This window comes from Squalius cephalus (assembly GCF_949319135.1).
Source record: "Squalius cephalus genome assembly, chromosome: 25".
Taxonomy (NCBI): Eukaryota; Metazoa; Chordata; class Actinopteri; order Cypriniformes; family Leuciscidae; genus Squalius; species Squalius cephalus.
In genome coordinates this window covers 16,769,987-16,791,322 of record NC_137146.1, presented here as the reverse complement: position 1 = coordinate 16,791,322, position 21,336 = coordinate 16,769,987, and the positions used below count along the sequence as shown (strand labels likewise).

General features: G+C 36.7%; 1 protein-coding gene across 2 annotated transcripts in view; it reads right to left on the bottom strand.

Moving 5' to 3' along the window:
• Positions 1 to 19,299, bottom strand: part of tmem108 (transmembrane protein 108) — a 62,604-nt gene extending 43,305 nt beyond the window's left edge. The window contains exon 1 of one of the 2 annotated variants that reach the window (XM_079863138.1): positions 19,111 to 19,299. The gene's annotated coding sequence lies outside the window, so the exon portion shown is untranslated. Of the gene's footprint in view, positions 1 to 17,624; positions 18,054 to 19,110 lie in introns of those variants that run through there. The other variant, XM_079863137.1, reaches the window with a different exon arrangement.
• Positions 19,300 to 21,336: the final 2,037 nt, after the last annotated feature.

The following is a 21,336-nucleotide window of genomic DNA, read 5'->3' as shown; positions in this document are numbered from 1 at the left end:
TTACACAACACCATTTTCAACTGAAAACAGAAAAATTCTATGCGTTTTTGGCCAATTATTTACAAGACAACGACATTTTGGGGGCCTCAAACTTTTGAAAATGGGATTCAAAGTGCAAGTTTTTGAAAACCATAATGTTATCGTTTTGCGTTATCGTTATCGTTATGTTATCGTTACAAAAATGCGAATTTGCGAAAACTGTGACGTTATGCGTATTACGCGCTCAGTCTATAGACGTGCAATGTTTCTTTACAAAGTGACATTGCCAACTACTGGCCTGGCAACATAATACAGCGTTTTTAATCATTTTCACGGATCTGTGTGAACGGGGATCGTTTTTTGACACTGGTGTCGTCTATACGCGAACAAAGGAAAGAATTTTTCGAAACTGTAAACGTACCCTCAAAAAAGCAATCCACAAATCAGTCATTGCTACTAATCTCATGAAGAGAGAAGTTATAAAGAGTTTTAAAGTATTATTGTTTTTACAAAAATTGTATTACAAAAAAATATAGTAATTACAATGTAATTACACAAATAAGTAATACTAACTCAAAATATGCACTTATTAAAGGGTCAGGGCTCCCAATGCGTCATTTACTGTTATTACTGGAAAATGTATAACAATGCCACTGTAAAATAAAGTGTTACCCAATTTGCCAACAAGTACTTCTCCTGAATCTTCAGAGCAACAGTATCACTCAAGAACAGGCGGAGAAGGTCCAAGCGAGTGTATCGCAGGAAAGGCCGCAATCATTACAGCTTGCTAATTTTACCTCTTGACGCACACTCTTGACACGCTGACAATGGCAGGAACGGAGGCTGCAGAAGGAAGGATGTGTTGTGGTGTATTTCGTGCATTGTGAGGGGCTTCCTAACACCCTACGCTAAGGAGACGAAGGACGCAGCTGCAGAAAAATGTGCAGAAAAAGAAAGGGGGGAACTGAGGAATAACCACTGAAGATCGATAAAACAAACAGGATAGAGAAAGGTAAAAGAGTACTGTAGAGGAGAAAGCAGTCGAAAGATTAGAAAACCAAATGCATTTTGCTCTATCATCTATAATTCTATCTTAATGTAACCCAAAGCAAAATTCAATACTGTAAAACATCGCAATATATGAGTGCGTGTCACTGTCCTTGACGCTAGTCATGACCTTTCCCTGTACAAACAGTTGAAGATACATTATGGCCATGACATTTCAATGTAGAGCTGGCTGGGCAACTTTATTAGATAACAGCACTGGACACTACAGCCACAGCAGCTGCTGAATCAGGTCCTCTAGGGTTGGGGTAAAATTTACTCCTGCGAGACGTAATAAAAGGGCACATGTGATTCATATCAGTGCTTATTACTGAGTGTATGTGTATAGAGACTGATAACTCTGCTTCTGTCAAAGAGAAGTTTATGAATAGTTGTTGTTAGAGGGATGATTAAAGCTAAGGTCGGATCCGTGTGGAGTTTCAGCTTTGCAACTGTTCTTTGTGTTATTTAGTCGGCTATAACAGAGTATTTAGAAAGGGGTTTAAATCATTTTTGAGGGTCAGACATAAATGAGAAAAGCTGGTGATCTAAAGGATAATTTGTGCACAGTATTTTTAAAGGATTTGATCGAAAATACATTAAAACATAAATATTGTGAAATATTATTACAATTTAAAATAGCTCCTTTTTGAAACATTTAATATTTTACTATTTATTTATTCCTGTGATGGCAAAGCTGCATCATTATTCCAGTCTTCATTGTCACATGATCCTTTAGAAATCATTTTAATATGCTAATTTGGTGCTCAAGAAACATTTCTTATTATTATCACTGTTGAAAACAGTTGTGCTGCTTAATATTTCTGTGGAAAGTGTAATAGGCCTACTTTTTTCGAGATTATTTGATGAATAGAAAATCCAAAAGAACAACATTTGAAATATAAATATTTTGTTACATACTGCCACTTTTTATCAATTTAATTAATCTTTCTGAATAATAAAATATTAATATAAAAGTTTAGTTAATCCTACTGCCCCCAAACTTTTGAATGTTATATTATTAAATTGTGATGTCTAAAGACCAAACCCAACACGTCTATCAGGCAGTCCATGTGTTTCCCCCACAAATATTATATTCTGCAATGATTAACGTGAATGAGAATATTTTAACAATAGCCAGAAGGAATGGTTTGTGATTGACTGCAAAGAAGTAGTGAGACATTTCTCAACTACATTAAATTGAGGTTCCAACAGCAGAAGACGTTGTTGAATGCAAAGCAAATTAGTTCATTTCAAAATTGAAGTCAAATGAAGTTAAATTAAAAAACAGATTCAGTAATTAACTGAAACTTCCTCAGAGCTGCAGCTCAGGGATTCTAATTAACAGATAAAGGTTCAGTCAGTGCACTCTTTTCAAAAGAACAACTTTCAGTTTTGTTTGTTGCAATCCTTGCTGGTTAACAACATTAACCCCAACATAACACAAATTGCCAATCTTAACAAAACATAAATCATGAGCATAGTGTCTGTCATCCCTTAAAATCCCAAAGTGAACCCTTAATGATCCTATAATCCTTTGTAATTTGGCTAAATAATGCAAAAACACCCAACAACAATTAAAACCCAGGGCCCACACCCTCATTATGACATCACATCTGGGTCCTAAAACAAAGCAACACTTTAAAGACTGTGTGGGCTCTGATTTGTGTCTTCAGTCCCGACTGCTGTTATTAAACAGCTTTAGCGTAGATTAATGTCAAATCCACCACATCAATCTGGCACCTCCACCAGATGCTTACCGCACGAATAATGAAGCAATCAACACGACCGCTCAGGCCGTTAATTATTCGATGCTAGCCGGTCACCGGGGATGCTCTATAGCCAAAATGTATGGTGGGGGAGGTGCTATGTTTATGTATTTCCATGTGTATTCATACATGCTTCAACGAAGACAGACGTTTAATTACACAAAAGATGGAGGGCTCTGGCAAGCCCTCATCAGTCACAGCTGAATTAATGAATAGGTAAACAGTGGCAGAGCTAATGCTAACGTAGCTTTAGCTCATGTGTGATCACACCATAAATTCACTGTTTATGAATAGCTAACCAAAGATACTAACAGTGCTGAAGCCACAGGGATTATTATAACATCAACAATGCAGCATCAGGATAAAGACACTTAATAGCCTCATGAGATAGTTGGCTATTATAATTGCCTGAATTATTTGACTCTATATACACACGTTTCTGTGTGAGTGTGTGTCTGTACTGTATGTGTGTGCGTTTGAGTGGGAGAGAGAGCGGGAGAAAGAGTATGTGCTTTCTGTACACAATAAAACGTAATTTTGTCACAAAAAACATGGAAATAATTTGTTGTTTTTATATTATTGTTTACTATATTTATTTGCTTGGTCATTGTTGATGTGGGTTTTGGTTATTTTGCTGTTGTAGACTGTAAAGGACCTTTGAAATAACAGCAATCATTTGGCGAAGTGATATGGACATGTAATGCGGCCTAGACCTGCCTGGAACCAATCAACCAATCAGATTCAAGCATTCAATGGCCCCGTAGTGTATATGTATATATATATATATATATATATATATATATATATATATATATAGAGAGAGAGAGAGAGAGAGAGAGAGAGAGAGAGAGAGAGAGAGAGAGAGAGAGAGAGAGGTTTCACTTTATTTTGATGGTCCTTTTAACATATTCTGTTGTTGACTATACAGTAAGTAACGTTGACCCTACATGTCTACTAACGCTCATTAGAGTGTTAGTAGAGTATTAGTAGACTGGTAGGGTTAGAATAAGTTGACTTGTAGTTGCCAAGTTACTTATAGTCAGTAGAATGTCTGTTGGGGGAGCATCACAATAAAGAGTTATCAGATATTAAGCAGACCATCTACTAATACTCTAATGAGAGTTAGTTGACATGTAGTTGCAAAGTTACTTATAGTCAACAGAATGTTCAAAAGGGACCATCACAATAAAGTGTTACATATATAAAAGTAATGTAATAAAAAAGCCCGCAAAAAGAAATTAAAGTCTGGTGTGACAATGGTTTAATTGGCCATTATACAAAATACTTAACTTCAAAATGCTGCGATAGACCAATCAGAATCAAGTATTCCAGAGAGCTGTGTAATAAAAACAAATATGTATAAACATGTACATTTATAAAATATATAAAACCAACCCTGGCTCACTGGAAAAATGTGCCTTTGGCAACATTTCTGCCAAATTACATTACATTGCGTCTTGCATGTTTCACAACACTTTCAAAATGAAATGTCTAGTCAGTAGCGCTAACAGCTTGTTTAGTTTTATCTAGTTGTTATACATAGAGGCAGTTTGGAAATTAAGGCTGCATCTGAAATTGCATACTACTTATGCAATAGGTGAAAAAAAAAATCATGTGACAAAAGAAGTATGTCCGAATTCACAGTACTCAGTAAGAGTAGGCAAAAAGTACAAGCAGAATGAAATCAGCCAGAGAAAAAACTCCAGCCAGACAGAATGAATGTCAATGGCTTTGCTCTGCTCTGTTTATGGCTGGTCTAGTTAAATGTCAAAAGCTTTACCCAAGAGAGCCCGTCCTCACTCCAGACTGGTACTGAATTTGTAGGCACCTCACTTCTCTTCTCTCTGTCTGTCTTTTATAACCGATGTATCACATCCCATCCAATTGCTCAGTATATCTACCCGTAGTCTTGCTTCATTTTCAAGTAAGTTCCAAACAGTCATGGCCAGCCATGTTCATTTTTTGTCATTCTTTTCTTAAGTCTCATATACATTTTCCTTCTTCTTTTTCAGTTACTTGTGCAGCTACAGGAATTAAAATGTAAGACATTTTAGACTTTTAAAGTTTATAAAAAAAATCCAGCCTTAAATTGACATTTATTTGACTAGCTAAAGTTGTTGAGAACTTTATCACGGACAAATACAGAAATGGCTTTGAGAGATAGAGACACAGAGCTCAATAACTAAATGCAAACTTGAATCGAAAATGTCTTTACAATCAAATTCAGCACATTTAGCAACAAATATCTCAATTTCACCTAAAATAAACATCGATTCAGCAGTTTGTGGCTCTTATTGATAGTCCCTTATCTGCAGTGGCTTGGCACTGACAAGGCAAATTCTGCAAATGTTTTAAGCTGTTTTATGACTCTTCCCAAACCAAAAGGAAATGCTAAGTCATCTCTTTTCTTTCGGGTACTCACAGTTCAGAAGAGCTGAGGCATTAGCACAGGCTGAGCTCCAAAACGCCTGACATCTTGAAATGTATGAACTGATGGGAACGTAACAAGAGAAATGTAGCCTAAACTCATATTTATATGGCATTTTCAAAGGCATTTCAAACAGGATCTTTGAACATGGAGCCAAAGGCTCAGAAATCATTAGTTGCATACTTGTTTAAGGTCGTGAAACGGTGAAAAAAACATGAGAGATTTGTGTGCCTGTCATGAATCAGTGTGAATCGATGTGTCTTCCCAACCAAAGCTTTACAATGAGACATCACTGTAGGTGACAAATAATTTAGCACATATGAATGCAGTCATCTATGTCACTGTATGTCATACCTCCAGATTTTGATGTATCACTCTGTGACAAAATCCATGTGTGTACTGAATCGAAACAGCTGTATTTCAAACCACTGAAAATCCAGCACTGTTTAAAGCACATCATAAGTGTTTCACTGTATCCATGGTGATGCAGTTAGTACAGACAGATCTGCTCACACATGAATGTACACAGTTTCCCAATTCCGGTGTGGAAGTGTTATTTATTATAGTCAGCAGCCCTGGATATGGAAATTCATTTTCTCACCTGACGTTCCTCTTTCTATCTTATTCAATATTAATGTCATCTCACATTACCAGCCGGGTTTACCGCATCCGATAAATAGAAGGCTTTCTTAGATGCATACACCCATAATCATGGACCTGCATACTCACAAATGGAATAAAAAACTGTGAGAAGAAAGGAAAAGAGAACAAGCAAAGAAAAAAAGAAAAATGTTATAGAGTAAAAGTTGTCAAAATAGAACAGCTTTTAGAGGGAAAACAGGGTTGTGTAACCTAGCAAAAATCTGGGCTCGTTACTGAAATGTTGTAGGTTCAAATCCTTTCAAGTGTTGATTCATCAACTATCACCATGGTGCCATTGCGCAAGACACTTATTAAAGCCAGCATAAAACGGAAGTACCAAGGTATTGTGGGTGCTAGAGTGTTGCTAAGGTGTTCTGAGTGGGTTTTAGCATGTTTAGCCATTCAATCATTCAAAAAAGACTATAATTACACACCCCTCAAGGCTTGACATCCACCAAATGCGGGTTCATTTCAGCAGTGGCGTGTAACGCAGTCACTATTGAATTTTATATATAATATTTACAGTTTTCACTTGTAGTCTTTTAAAAATGCATCTGAAATAATAAACTAAATGCAATGTAGTGTTGTCAAAAATATCGATATTTCGATACTGAAATATCTGAAACGCTTCCAATACTAATTTTCCACAGAATAGATACACAATACCAGCTGTGCTTTCTCGCTCTTTCATCTCTCTCTGACAGCGAGTGACACACAAACCCGCCTCCCCTCACTCACTCGTTTCATTTGGCCGGATGAATATTGTTGGTTAAATGGCTTGAATTTCGGCATTGCGCGTGCTGTCCATTGTTTTACTCATTCTCGCAGATTTTGTGCTCACACCCAAAGTGAGCCCACATAAAGCAGCCTCTCAGTACTAAATCTTTTTGACTGCTTATTGCACTTAAACAGTAAAATACACACACACAAAAAAATGCTCGGTATATTCAAGTAAACAGTCGGTTATGTTTTGAGTGAACGTAAACAGTTGAGAAAGAAAACGCGTGTGTAACACTATATCCGTGCGTCGGGTCTTAAAGTGACATCGGCCTAATATACCTGCTGCCAAATTATGAGATAATAGCATCTAGTAACTTTGGAAAACCACTAGCCACAGTGGCTGGTGAGCAAAAAAAGTTGATGTCAAGCCCTGCACCCCTCCTAAATAAAATTCAAAATAAAATAAAGCTGCACAATGTGAAGTATTATTCATGTCTTATACTCATTTGGAGCAGAATGAGTAACACATTCAAATTTTATATTGAGGAGTAAACCCATAGTATGCGCAAAAGTAATAGTGATGTCTTGGCAAGCACCACTTATGACAAGAATAGAAGAATAATAGTGGATGAGCACACAAAACAGAGCCTTCACTTAGATCTCAGACATAAACAACAACGACATATGCTTTTGACATGACTAAAAAATAAGCCACAAGTCAGAGAGGTTGTATGAATTGATTAGATCTTCTCTTTGCACAAACTAAAAAAAAAAAAACACACAAGCACACCGGCATAAAACATAAAGCTTTTATCTCCAGCAAGCTCTCATTTACTGCAGGAGTCAGATAGGGAATAAATCACAGTCTGCAGTGTTACTGCACTATACGAGATTTTGAGACACAAACCTAAAGGTGTCAAAACTAAATCTCAAGACAAAAATACCTGCACTGAGACAAAACCACAGATTTATTGTAGACTGTTCGAATAAAAACAACGCCTTTACTAAAATGAGTGTGTCTGGATATGAGTTTTATAGGTCATGTACTATTAAACAAAAATTGCATGTGATTTATTATATAAGAGAAACATTAATTGAGGTCACCATACCTGATGTTACATTCTGAAAGGCTTAAACGTAATTAAAATGCACCAGGCAGCACAAAAACAAATTTAGACTTCGTTATGGTATTTGGCAAATGTCAGAAAGATCTGACCCTTCACCCTTAATATAAGGGCTTATTGATTACTCTACCTAGGAAAGATTGTTTAAAAAGACAAAGCCTTTGTGGCACAAAGAAAAGAGATTTAAAAACACAAAAGCAGGAAGACAGCTTGAAAGGAGACCTGTGATGACCTGTAATTTGAACCTTGTCCAGACTATTTACCTGACACCTTAGCAGGATTCAGTCTCTTGTCTTTTCCTTCCTGTCTGCTAGATAAAACAAACATTCACAAGATCAAGATGTTCATGTCCATGTCCGACATAAATTCATTTCACGACAGCTTATGTTAAACAGCTGTCTCAGACGGGTTCCCTAACGGTCAGATGCATGATGCACACAAAAAGGGCTGAAATCACTACCTCCAATCTGATTTCTAATTTAATCACCCTTAAATATCACGTAAAAAGAAAACAAACTGCGCTTGGTCACTTGACATATTTACATTTGATGCTGATCGTTAAATATATATATCTCACTCTACGAGACTAATTAAAGGGGTGGTATAATCCCCTTTTCACAAGATGTAAAATAAGTCTGATGTCCCCAGAGTGTGTATGTGAAGTTTTAGCTCAAAATACCCCACAGATGTTTTTTTATAGCATGTTAAAGTTGTCACTTTTTGAGGGTGAGCAAAAAGACACCGTTTTTGTCTCTGTCCCTTTAAATGCAAATGAGCCACTGCTTCCGGCACAGAGGGCGGAGCTTCAACAGCTTGTGTCCTTTTACCTCACACAGACATGCACTGAAAACCTTTTAGCCTTTTATGTTCAAACCGGAGTCAGACAATGATGAAGAGACTCAAGAAGAAGTGACAACAAGTAGACAACATCTCTGAATGGTTAGATGATGAATTTATGTAGCTTATGTGTAGTTATCTTCTAGTCAATGATTAGCATATTCTGTCTTGACAATCTATAAATCGTGTTACCAGCCGTTTGTTGTAGTCCTTAAAAAGCGATTTCTTTAAAAGATAATATCTCCCTTTGCTTTGAACTTTGAGCGTCGTAACTTTGCAGATGTTGTTTATGCTCAAACAGCAACACTACACACTAACTAAAGTTAAAAAAGTGAAATCATAATCAACCACCCCTTTAAACACTGACATAATAACACATAAGATCACATTAAGCTGGCTTGATGTAGCAGAGCATGTCTGTATAAGCAAACCCCCCACTGCTCGACAGATGAGATTCATTTAATCAGAGGTACATCACGACTATTAGCTTTTCCGTCTTTGACATTAAACTCTAGGTTTAACAAGACAAAATGATCAAAAAGTCTAATATGATCTATGAAGCTTGTTATTTGGAGGAAGCATAATTCGCAGAGATGGAGTTTGTCATTTTCTTAAAGTACTTAATGTGCGCGTCCAATTTAATGACATCTTGTCTTAATAGGCTTAAGTTAGTGATCAAGTTAGAGTTGATAAAGTCTTAATACAAAGCTCTTAAGAGAGGATCTGTTTAAAGAATGTAAAGAGACTGTTTTTTTACGCCATTTTAGTCATTTATAATGACTTAACTGTATTACTGTATTGAAAGGAATGATTCTTTGCTAAAACCTCAGCAGGGAATATGATTAAAATATCATTTGTGAAGTGTAGGTGGAGTCCTAACAGTAAGAACATATCCAAGGCACTCTGTATCACAAAAGGAGCTCACAGCTGAAAATGACATAATCAACTCAAAATGAAAAAGGTTCTATTATACTCCCCAGGGAAGGGGCCCACATATCATTTTGGGTTTTAAGGATTTCGCTTTTGGTACAAAACATTATTTTTAAAAGGAAAAAAATGTTTTTATGCAATCGCATTTTATGGAACTAAACAAGACTGGTGCTCAAGAATAAATCAAATGGCTGTGTCCTAAATCAATTCCAAAAATCAAAAGAAAAAAGAAAAAATGAACATTATACGTCATGGTCATATTTTTTTTAGGGGGATATGTGCTTGAAAATAATGTCATATTGCACAATTTTCTTCATATAAAAACAATTTATTAATTTATTAAGTATTTCATTTATATTTATTTCTTTTGATTTTGGAGCGAAATATGGCTTGGACATTTTGTGAGATTCAGCCATGAAGAAAAAAACATTTTAGTGAACATCACTGATGTACTTCACAAGAAATCTTCGCAACCATTACAAATAACCAAAATCGGCAAAACAACCAATAGACCTTATTCACAGCAGCGCCATCTTTGATTTTTATCGTGAATGAAAGCGAGGCTGTGAGGGATAGACATACATCTCAGTGGGTTGTTCTGTTATTTAATGTGTGTTTTTGGATAGTTCTGCAGACGAAATGCTGCAAAAATATCTTTACGAGAAATTTCAGTAGACAAAATCCCCAGACAATATGAGCTGTGGAAACTTAAAAGTGATCTAGTAGCTTTCTACAGCTTTTTACAGTGGATGCCATTGAAAACACAAGTCTATCCCTCACAGCCTCGCTTTCATAGCTGTCATGGCGCTGCTCTAAATAAGGCCTATTTCTTGCTGTTATTGCCAGGCTGACTATGACAACATTGAGGTTTCGTCAAGCTCAGTAGCAACAAGACAATTTCTAAGCAAGGCAATTGCAATTTCAAAGGTGGCTTGTTAGCAAGGGGACCTGTTTATCATTAAGTCCATATATAATCCTGCAGCTTGGGTGGAAGTTGCTGGGTTTGGTCACTAATGGTCTAGTCAGTGCCAGACACCTGCCAGCATCACATGACTGCTCTGGGTGGGCTAGTACGCAACAGGGGGTAAAGGCGGGATGCCTTCCCCCCTTCCCAATCTCTCTCGCCCGTCGCCCCTCCATCCAGTCAAAGTAAATCCTATTAGCATTGTTCATCTGGCCCACATAGCTAAAACGCTAAAGGATTCTGGGTAAAGAGTTGTGCGTTTCTCTCTAACCGTCTATATCTTTTGATTATTCTCTTTTAAGATTTAAAAATCAATCAATTTGTCTGGTTTCATTTGTTGCTATTAAAATGCACATTACATTTGAGTTTAATGGGTTTTATGAAGTTTAATGTTTAATGAATTCATATTTCAGCACTTTGAAGGAGATGTTTAAGGAGCATGTGTTGTATGATATATTAGGGGAGAATCTAAAGGTTTCATAAGTGAACTGAACTCTCCTTCAGAGCATTACATCTCCTTAAGAGGGATTTTATCATCTTAAATTAGGTGAGGGTGCAAGAAAATTCAACAGAGCCAATCCTGGGGATCAAGACTTAAGAAACCCTTCAGGGTGGATTTTGTCAAGTAGTCTACGCTGAACATCCTCAAGACTGCATATCATAGCCAGGTCATAAAAAATGCATTCACTATAATGCCAAAAAGCATGCTGAAAATGTTCCAGACACTGTTCCATATGACTATATTTATTAATGCATTTGAATTAGACATTGGAAATGATCATTTTGCAGCTATCTTTATTTAGTGGCTCGAAAAAAGGTATTTAGACATTTTGGGCAGCCAAGTCACAATTAAAAATGTATGAATGTTGTTGCATTAGATACAAAATAGCAAAAATGTCAAATAGCAAATAGCATTAGAGTTTGTTGACACTGAATTTTAGTGGATTTATAAAATGAGATGCCCTCAAGTTCACATTGTTCTACTAACAACCAGATCCATTTAATCTCCATTTTGAACAAAACAAACAAAACACATATTTTGTTAAATGTTGGGTTACACTTTATTTTAAGGTGATGTTGTTACAGTGTAATTACACAATTATGAACTGAGTAATATTACTTAACTACATGTACTTACTATAGGGTTAGGGTTATTTGCTTGTAAATTTGCATAACTTGCAACTTGCATAACTACATGTGACATGTAACTCTGTCATCTTAAAATAAAGTGTCACTAAATGTTTTGCTTGAAAAGTGTGTCTGTGCTATATTTCTTTAAAGCAAAGTCCCCTTGGTTTGATATTTAGTTGAAATTCGTACATTTTATGCGCCCAAATACTTTTTGGAACCGCTACAAACATTATTGCATTGAGTACATTTCATCCTGATGAATAGAACCACCATCCATGCTCATTATTATATTATGAAATCCTTGTTTGAAGTGACTGTTCGGTCTGGAATAAGCAGCAGTGCCAAATAAAGCTGAAGACCTTTGATCAGAGGCAAGCCAAGAAACTCACTCTGACAGCCTGAAGCCATCAACTGATAAAACCCTTGCAATGAAGCCACACAGAAGCTACAAGACTGTATAAAAGAGCCAATCCAGTGCATTCTATAGGGTCGGCTTCTTCGGCATCTTAGTAGAATTACAAACGTGAAAATGTCTGAGTGTGTGCGCGGATGTGTGTCTTATCGGGATCAGGAAGAGTGGTGGCGGTCATGGAATTCCAGGAATTCCCCCTACACACACTTCACGCTCCATCAGTCCTCCCCTCATCTCTCTTTCCCTCTTATCTTCCTCATCCATCCCTAGCGCACTCTCTAATCGTTGTAATGGCTGTCCTGTCGCCCGCTGCCCTTCCTTGCAACAGGGACATGGGAAGACCTGTTGTCACTATCAGCATTGCCCTTTGGGTAATTCAAGACACCTGCTATGTCGGTGCATCAAGAAATTCAAGTAGACAGGGCAGGCGCTACTTTGTGCATGGTAAACAGTGTGTTCAATATTTCAGTGTATCAAACTCACCCGAGATGCTAAAGGTGCACAGCGGTTCAAGACACTATCACAAATTAGGTTCAATTAATTGTTTACCCAGAAATATAAGTTTTGACATCCTTTACTCACCCTCATATTGTTTCAAATCTTTATGACTTTCTTTCTTCTGTGGAACACAAAGTCATAAGTTTAGCAGAATGTCCAAGCTGCTCTTCTTTATGATGAAAGTAGATGGGAGCCATGGCTTCCAAGCTCCAAAAAGGACCAAAAGCTGATAAAAGTAGCCCATTTTACATGTGTGCTGTATTTAAAGTCTTGTGAAACTTTGTCTGAGAAACAGACTGAAATTTAAATCGTTATTCACTAAAAATATTGCTTGCAGACTTGGTTAACATTTACTTTCGTTATAAGGAAAGAGCTGCTTGGACATTCTAACATTCCCTTTCGTACGAGTTACGTCAGTGACTGACGAAATTGGACGAAATTGGAGGCTTCTAAGCGAAACCCTCAATTTCGTCAGTCACTGACGTAACGTCTCCGTTCCCTACTCAGGGAACGAGGGTTACATACGTAACCGAGACGTTTTCTTTTCTGTTCCACAAAAGAAGTTATACAGAACTACAACTCGGAAGACATGAGGGTGAATAAACACTTGAATGTGAAAGTTGAATGTGCACTTGTAGTGTAATTTTTTTTTTTAAGCTCTTGCATATAATATATAATACAATATATTATATTAATGAAATAAAAGGCCACTTAAGTGTACTTAAAGATGAATTCATCACTTTAAAAAGTTCACTTTGTTATGTAAAAATAAAAGTTTTACTTTAAAGTACATTTTAAATGAATGTTTTAATAATCTTTTGTCATACTTCAAGAAACAAACTTATTTTGATTTGTTGTTAACATACTAAAGAACATATAAAGTACTTTATTATCATTTTAACTGTAGTCTGTTATTCAATATCATATTTAAAGTTAATATTAAAATGTATTAAAGTGCAACATCATCATTACAAATCTGTAATTTTATCAATTTATCAATAGAAATGATATTTATGTATATTTTAGTTTACCATAAATGCTTGTCAGTACATTTGGCAGTATAAAATGTACTCTGTATATATAAAAAAAAATTCTGTGTGTTTTTGACTTTAAGTAGATGGTAAATAATGTTGAGATTATCAATTTCACTTTTGCACAACAAATAAATAGAAATTTTGGTATGTTGCAAATTTGCGACAGTGGGCATTTAGGGTAATTTTTTACAAAATGGAAAAATTAATAAAACACATTTTCCCATCTCAGGAATGTAGATTTTATTCATGGCACAAAGTTGTTAGAACTTATAAACGTTATACTTATAAACTTTGACAAATTAATGAATCTTGACAACAGCAAGAAACAAAACACTCTCCTACTCCCTAACATTGACAGTAGTTTTTATACATTCCATGTTACACTCTGTTTAACTCTTTCCTTGTTTCTCCAGTGCATACATTATATATTCTTATAGTGTTATATCCTAACATGCTATTTTTTGTGAAAAAAAATAAATAAAATGTTTTGGCTGAAACCATCTAAATACAGCATTATTATAATATGTAGCCATTAGCCCAATCCAGCCGTTATGGACCAATGTCGCAAATTTGCTACAAACAGAAATCTACAAAGTACGTAAAAAATATTCGTCACATGAAGTCTATATGAATAACATAGCTATAAAAGCAATCAATAAGCTGGTACATATTTTTATCTTAGCACAACTTAACTCATTTTGGGAAATTTCCAGTAGCACCTCAATGCAGTACACAAGATCCGAGGGGAGGAGTCGGATCTTATATAAGGGGTGGAGATTGGTAGGTTTAGGGGTGGAGATGGGTAGGTTTAGGGGTGGGTTTAGGGATCAGGGGGTGGAGATTGGTAGGTTTAGGTATGTAAGGTGGGAGGAGTTGGATTTTATCCAACTCCTCCCCCCGGATTTTATGCTCTGCATTGAGGACCATCTCGAAATTTCTCCACATTTGCGCACTTGATATGCGGATTTTGCAAAACAAAATATTAGCTTCGGTGAACCGGATGTAGTTCCCACTCCGACCGCTCCTACGATAAACCAGTGCGTGCAAAATGTTCCTAGGTATGTATCGAATGTGCACAAACAGGCATTGGGGGAAAACACACGCTATCTCGCCTGCAGTCTGAATGGAAGGGGTTTGTTGCAAATTCGCGACAGTGGGCGTTAAGGGGTTAAGACCTACTTACAGTAAGTGTGTCAAAAACACTAATCATATTTAATTTAATCGTCAGCTAATTGTATTTCATTTAAATCATAATACATTCTCATTTAATCTCAATTAACATGCAATGATGAAGTGTCGAAAACAATACATTCAGTTAGCTCTTAAGTATTTTCTTTAAAAGTATATTATTTACATAATCTTTTAAAAAGTATACTGAAATGATAACAGAATTTTACATTTTGGGTGAACTTAAAAAAAAAAAACCTGAACTTTTCTGTCTCCTTCTGTTTGTTATTCCTGATAATGTTCAGCTCGACTGACCGAAACCGAATTTCTATATGGGAAGGAACTCAGGCTGATAGAATCATCAGTGTCTTACAGGAAATGGGAGGAAATGTCCTATCAGACAGTGAGCGACATCTCAACTGCCCCTGTATAACCTCATTTACTGAAGCTCAGAAATATCCTTAGAAGAAACTCATTTCTGAAACTGCTAATGTAGGATGGCATTTAAAGGAGTGCATGTCAGTCTTCAGGAAAAGAACACGTTGTTTTTCTTCCGTTGCGTCCGTGTGTCGGGTTTTTCCTGTCTACTGGCTTTTATGAGCATGGAAGTGCGGAGTTCATTCACTGTCCTCAAGATCTAGAGTATTTAGGCATGAGACACATTCCATAGCAGGCTGTACCATTCTCTCCTGGGTCATATGGGATTTTAATTGAGACTGGAAATGGTTGAAAGACGGAGAGAAAACAGAATGGAAGCATTGGCCTTTCTTTCTGTATAGTCTCTGATAAGATTGTAAGGCTTCCTGCTTGACCCTGAATTTTTTCCAGATGTTGATTGTTTTTAATTGATATGGGATGTTTTCCTATTCTGTAACTCTATAAGATTGCAGGAAGCCTGGTTGCTATGATGATATGCGTCACATTGACACATGAGTGATGTTTGGCGTGGCCAGAGGTGACACCACAGGACAGTTGATACGTTGTTGTCCTGGTCTGGTTACTGTCACTCTGAAATGACCTCGATTCACGAGGACAATGAAGGATCATCCATAATCACAGCCAAAAACAAGAGATTAAAATGGCTACTTTGAAAAATATACAAATATATAATATTTAAATCTATTTAAACAAATATATTATAATTTACCGTTCAAAAGTTTGAAATTGGTAAGTATTTTTGAAAAATATTTTTCAAAAAAGTAGCTTATGCTCACAAAGGCTGCAGTTATTTAATAAAAAATACAGTAAAAACAGAAATATAATATTGTGACTTTTTTTAAAAAAAATGTGACAATTTTGAAATCTAATTTATTCCTGTGATGCAAATCTGAATTTTCAGCAGCCATTACTTCAGTCTTCAGCGTCACGTGATCCTTCAGAAATCATTCTAATATGATGATTTGCCGCTCAAGAAACATTTCTTATTATTATCAATAAGAAATATTGATAATAAGAAATTGGGAGAAATGTTATCAATGTTGAAAAAAGTTTTTGTGGAAACTATGATTCTTTGATGAATAGAAACTTCAAAAGAACAGCATTTATTTGACATAAAATCTTTTGTAATATTATAAATGCCTTCACTGTCATTGTTAATCAATTTCATGCATTCTTGCTGAATAAAAGTGATTTCTTTAAAAAAATAAAATCTTACTGACCCCAAACTTTTGAACTGTAATGTAATAAGAATAATATATTATGTAATGCAATATAATATATTAGAGATATCCAATCTATAAAATAAAATTAATGAATTTAAGTAATAATATTATTAAGTACAATTCAAAAATCAAGAAAGTTATGGATTTCATCAGACAAAAGGGGGGAAAAAGTATTTTTTTCCATGCAAACTAAATAAAATAATATTTTTTACAGACACTTAGGTCATTTTTAAAGAATGCCATGTTTAGAGAAAAATGAACACAGATAATGATGCTGCCGTGAAGCAAGTTAACCAACGGAGGGGAAAGGGTGATGTCCTTTGCCCCCAATGAATCAAAGTTCCTCCTCCACTTTTCACGAAACACTCACTGCTTTGCAGCCTCGTATCAGGTGACCCTTCCTGAACAAGTTGTCAGCTACATATGTCAGTGTCTTGCCACTTGACCCAAGACCCGACTCCCTCGCTCTACCTCCCTATTGGACAAACCAGCGAGGTATTGTCCCGGAGAACAAAGCATATAGTTGGGGGTGTTCTGTTAAGGACTTTGACTAACATTCCTTTCACAATGCTCTCTGGCGACTAACTTTTAATGACCCTGCACTTCTAAACATTTACTGTTCTGTGGGACCGGCAACACACACACACACACACACACACACAAATGGAGCATCTTTATGGAGAGGACCCCTTCTAACGGCCTCAAGCTTTAAGAGAGTTGCCTCATTATTTAGAACTGAATATTAATGAATGAGCCCCAGGGTAAAGGAAACATTCACTCTGTTCTTTAGCCTTTCTACAGACGTTCCTGTACTACGTAGTCAATGCCCCGAGGTCATAGGTTGAATTCCCAGGGAGAAAACAAATAGTAGGCCTACCCATAAGATTTATACTCTATCTTAAATCTAAATTATTTAGGATAAAAGCATCTATCAAATGAATACATTTAATACAAGTTATGTTCCTAAACCACTTGAGATTCCAAAATGGACTTTTGCTTGCCAACAAAATGAAACAAAGAAAGAAGAGGATGCTGAAATGAAGATGTTTGACTGATAGCAAAATGGCTGAAGTGATAAGCATATCCGATATATATGTTGATTAAATGAATGGTGGAGAATGAATGCTTGCTTCCTTTGGTAATTTATCCAAACAATACATTAAGTTTGTCATTAAGGGACCATTTATCTCTACATCTATCACAATCTATGAGCAGGTGCACCCATGTGAGTTACTAAGGCAAATGTTCCAGAGGAAGGGTGAGAAAAGCTCTGATGTCTCTTACCTTATAAGAATATGATGAAAAACGATCAAATACGCCTGTAGAATAACATGTTTGTCTGCGTTATATCCTCAGAATCCTCCTGACTATGAAACACACAATGATCTTTCACGGGTGGTGATACCGTAAAGCTTCCCTAACTCTCCTTCAGCGGCAGCTCACAAATAAAGGCTGATACCCCCAGTGTGTGTGTGTGAGTGTGTGTGTCGAGAGAGAGAGAGAGAGAGAGAGAGAGAGAGAGAGAGAGAGAGAGATACGTAGACTATGATTAGCAAGCCGTTACTCTATGACTAAGGTTCGATTGTTGTTCAGTTCTATTTAGAAATTAACGGAACAAAATGATTCTCGTGACGTTCGGGTCCATTTTACGGACAGAAAACCGAACTAAAATAGTCTGACAGTGTTTCCTACACTTCTGTTCAGCACATCACCGCTACAGCACAGCGCCACTAGTGTAGTCCGAATTTCAAATGAATGAATCTCTTGAGTCGGAACTTTTTAGTGTCTTGAAAAAAGTAATAGTCCAATTCGAATGATTCGGAATGAATACCTCTTATGAGCCGGTTCTTTTCAGTAAAGAAATTACATTTATGAATCCGTCGGAGAACTGAAGCCTAGCCTACTTAAAAGGATAGCTTACCCACCCCAAAAAAATTAAAATAAAATTTTGTCATCATTTACTCACCTTCATGTTGTTCCAAACCTATACAAGTTTCTCTTGTCTGTTTAAATTAAAAGAAGATATTTTAAAGAATGTCAGTAACCAGACATTAATTTCTAGTCAACTGTAGAAGCCTACCAACATTCTTGAAAATAGCCTATCTTCTTTTTTTGTTCAACAGAAGAAAGAAACAACTTGAGAAGTGTCGTGATGACAACATTTTTGGGTGAAATTTGTGAGAAACTTTTGGTTAACGTGTAGGCTTGTAGGCTACACATTTTGAGTTTTGTTATTATAAAATGAAATTTGTTTAGTATTTTATTTAAATAATCGTTAGGGCCTATTTTAAAGAATTGCATTAAAATAAAAAGTTATTTTTTGTTTGTTTGTTTTTTGTAAACGCACCTTTTGCAATAAACTAACTAATCAATACCGATTTTATGTTGAAATCTTAAATTATTCCATCATTAGACACTACTGATGTCAAAAATCCTATAAGATTTCCATTTGCTTTCCCCCCACATATTTCTACCTCCAAAATACGAAAGAATCGTTCATGGAGGGAACCAGAATCGATTCCGTATGATTTTCATCCCTATGACTCTAGAAATCACGTCAGTTAACCAACCAAGAACATTAACAACATCTTTCATGGGAGTGTAGCCTAAAGCCGAATGAGGAGAACCCAGAAATCATCATCATCATCAAATAAATAAATAAATGCAATATTCCCAAAATCGAGTACCAATGCGTAACGTTGTCATAATGTACGCAAAGAAAATACATGCAATGACAGCAGTGAATAACGAATAAGGAGTTTATGTCTACCTATATGGAAACTAGTCCGAAACCTCCTCCTTCCAGCCGAACCGGCTCATCAAAGCCTCCGCGTCACCGGTCCAAGTGAAACGCGCAACGCGCACATGCTTCCCGCACGGTATCAGACTGTCACATGAGCGGATCGGTCAGCCCCTCTCCTGCCTCCATCCAGCAGATATCTGAATCCAGTCCAACACCGCCCACCTCCCCAAAAACATAGGATAGCTTGCTTAGATCATAGACTGGTCATCAGAAACCAAGCAGCAGGTGGAGGTTGAGCGATCTCAGACTATAATGATGGTGCGTGTCGGTCACCCCGGCTCTAAAACTGTTCCGTAGACTGTATACGGCCACAGAATAACAATGAGCACATATTGCTGCACCAGCAAGCGGGCATTTGGGAAACTGGGCTGAGAGGGTTATTCTTTCTCCAGTGGTTTAACTTGAATTGGGCTAACCTGCTATAGGATGACCGGTCCGCCCTGAGGACCACACCAACTTAAATACAAATCAGGGAATAGAAATAGGAACAGAATAGATATGTAGCCTTTTAGAAATTAGTATCTAAGAGAAACGTATAAATAGGGAAAGAAAATTCAAATAGGTGAACAACCAGACAGAAACAGTGTTGGGCAAGATCCGGTCCACATCTGGTAGGCTACATGTGGATTCCAGACTCCCAGATGTGGCCCGGATCTGGGCCGACACTGCTGTCTGGGAGGCTGCCCTGCGTGATATCAATGGATTTATACAACGCATAAAATGTCCTTACTACCCGACAGATGTCAGTGAAATAGTAAAATAGACAACTATATCATTGACAGCTTTGGGCTCTACAATATAGATCTATAATAATAGCGTATCGTGTTCGATAGGTTCATAAATCGAAGGGAATCGTCCGAGCGGTTTCTCGAGGAAGACTTGTCGAACCAAGAATCATTAGACACTTCCTATTCGATGAATATCAGCTTTTTATTAAATATTATTAAAACATGCTAAAAACAGTTTTTCTTTTCTTTTCTGTTAACAGATGTAAACGAAAGGCAGTAATGTTTAAATGTAAATGCCAATTAGGCCAGGCTACATCGACTTGATATTTTATGAGCTCATTCATGGCTGCATAAAACTGAATTGTTACATGGAATTACAATACACACAACCTTATTAATAAACCTAATAGAAAAAAATAAAAAAATAAAATAAACAGCAATGCGTGTCATGCCACAATGTCAGGAAACATAAGTAAATGAATCACTGAATCGGGGTTTCAACGGTTTGGTTTCAACTGGTTCCAAACCGTTCAAATGAACCGATTGACCCAATGAATCGACCTTTCCGTCACAACTATGTAAACAGTAAAAAAAAAAAAAAGTTTTCTTTTTCTTAAACTAAATTCTGTAAACTCCCTTTCCTATTTGCCCTTGTATTGCAAGCGTAAAGTGTTTTTTTTTTGTTTTGTTTTTTTACATTGTCTTGAGCAACAATAGACAACTGTGTCCTGATTTTAGACAGGAACAAAGGGACATTCTGTTCCACTTCAATGGCATAATCCCTTTTCATATCTTACGGAAATATGGCCATTTTCCATGGCCTGCACTGGTCATAGGCCTCACAACATGCTACCTTTCCTCTTATTACCACAGCAAAATGGCATTGCTATCAGATAGAGGCTCTAGTCCCAAAATCAGTCATGTAGACAGGTAAGGAGCAAAGAGGTCTTATCTGCACCAGCAGTTACAGAGCTTGGGCGGGAAAAAAAAGAAAGAAAGAAGTAATTTACTGCACATTTAATTACTCATTCAGGACTGAAGCAAGAAACACAAAGGCAGAAACATGTGCAGTGCAGTGACATAAAAGGTGATAGCAGATATGTGTTCAGAACAGCCCTTTCGCCTTCCCCCTACCCTATCACCACCCTCTGTGACAAATGGGGGATCCAACTTCGTAATCCGATGGCTTTGAGACTGTGGTTAAACCCCCCCGGTCTCAGTAATCGGCTGGTGGCAGGCTTAGCCATGACCAGGGTAAATCATTTACATGCCCATATAGGCCACCAGACTTCTCAAGCAAATCCAGTTATGGCATTAAGTGAATGTGTTTTTTGACAGACAGCATGAGATTCCACACAAACTTCAATGTAAAAAAATAATAAGTAATCTATTACTTACAGGGTAAAAAGACTAGTAGTGGGTTCAAACACATTAAAATGAGCTTAATGTGAAGAAGTGGCACTAA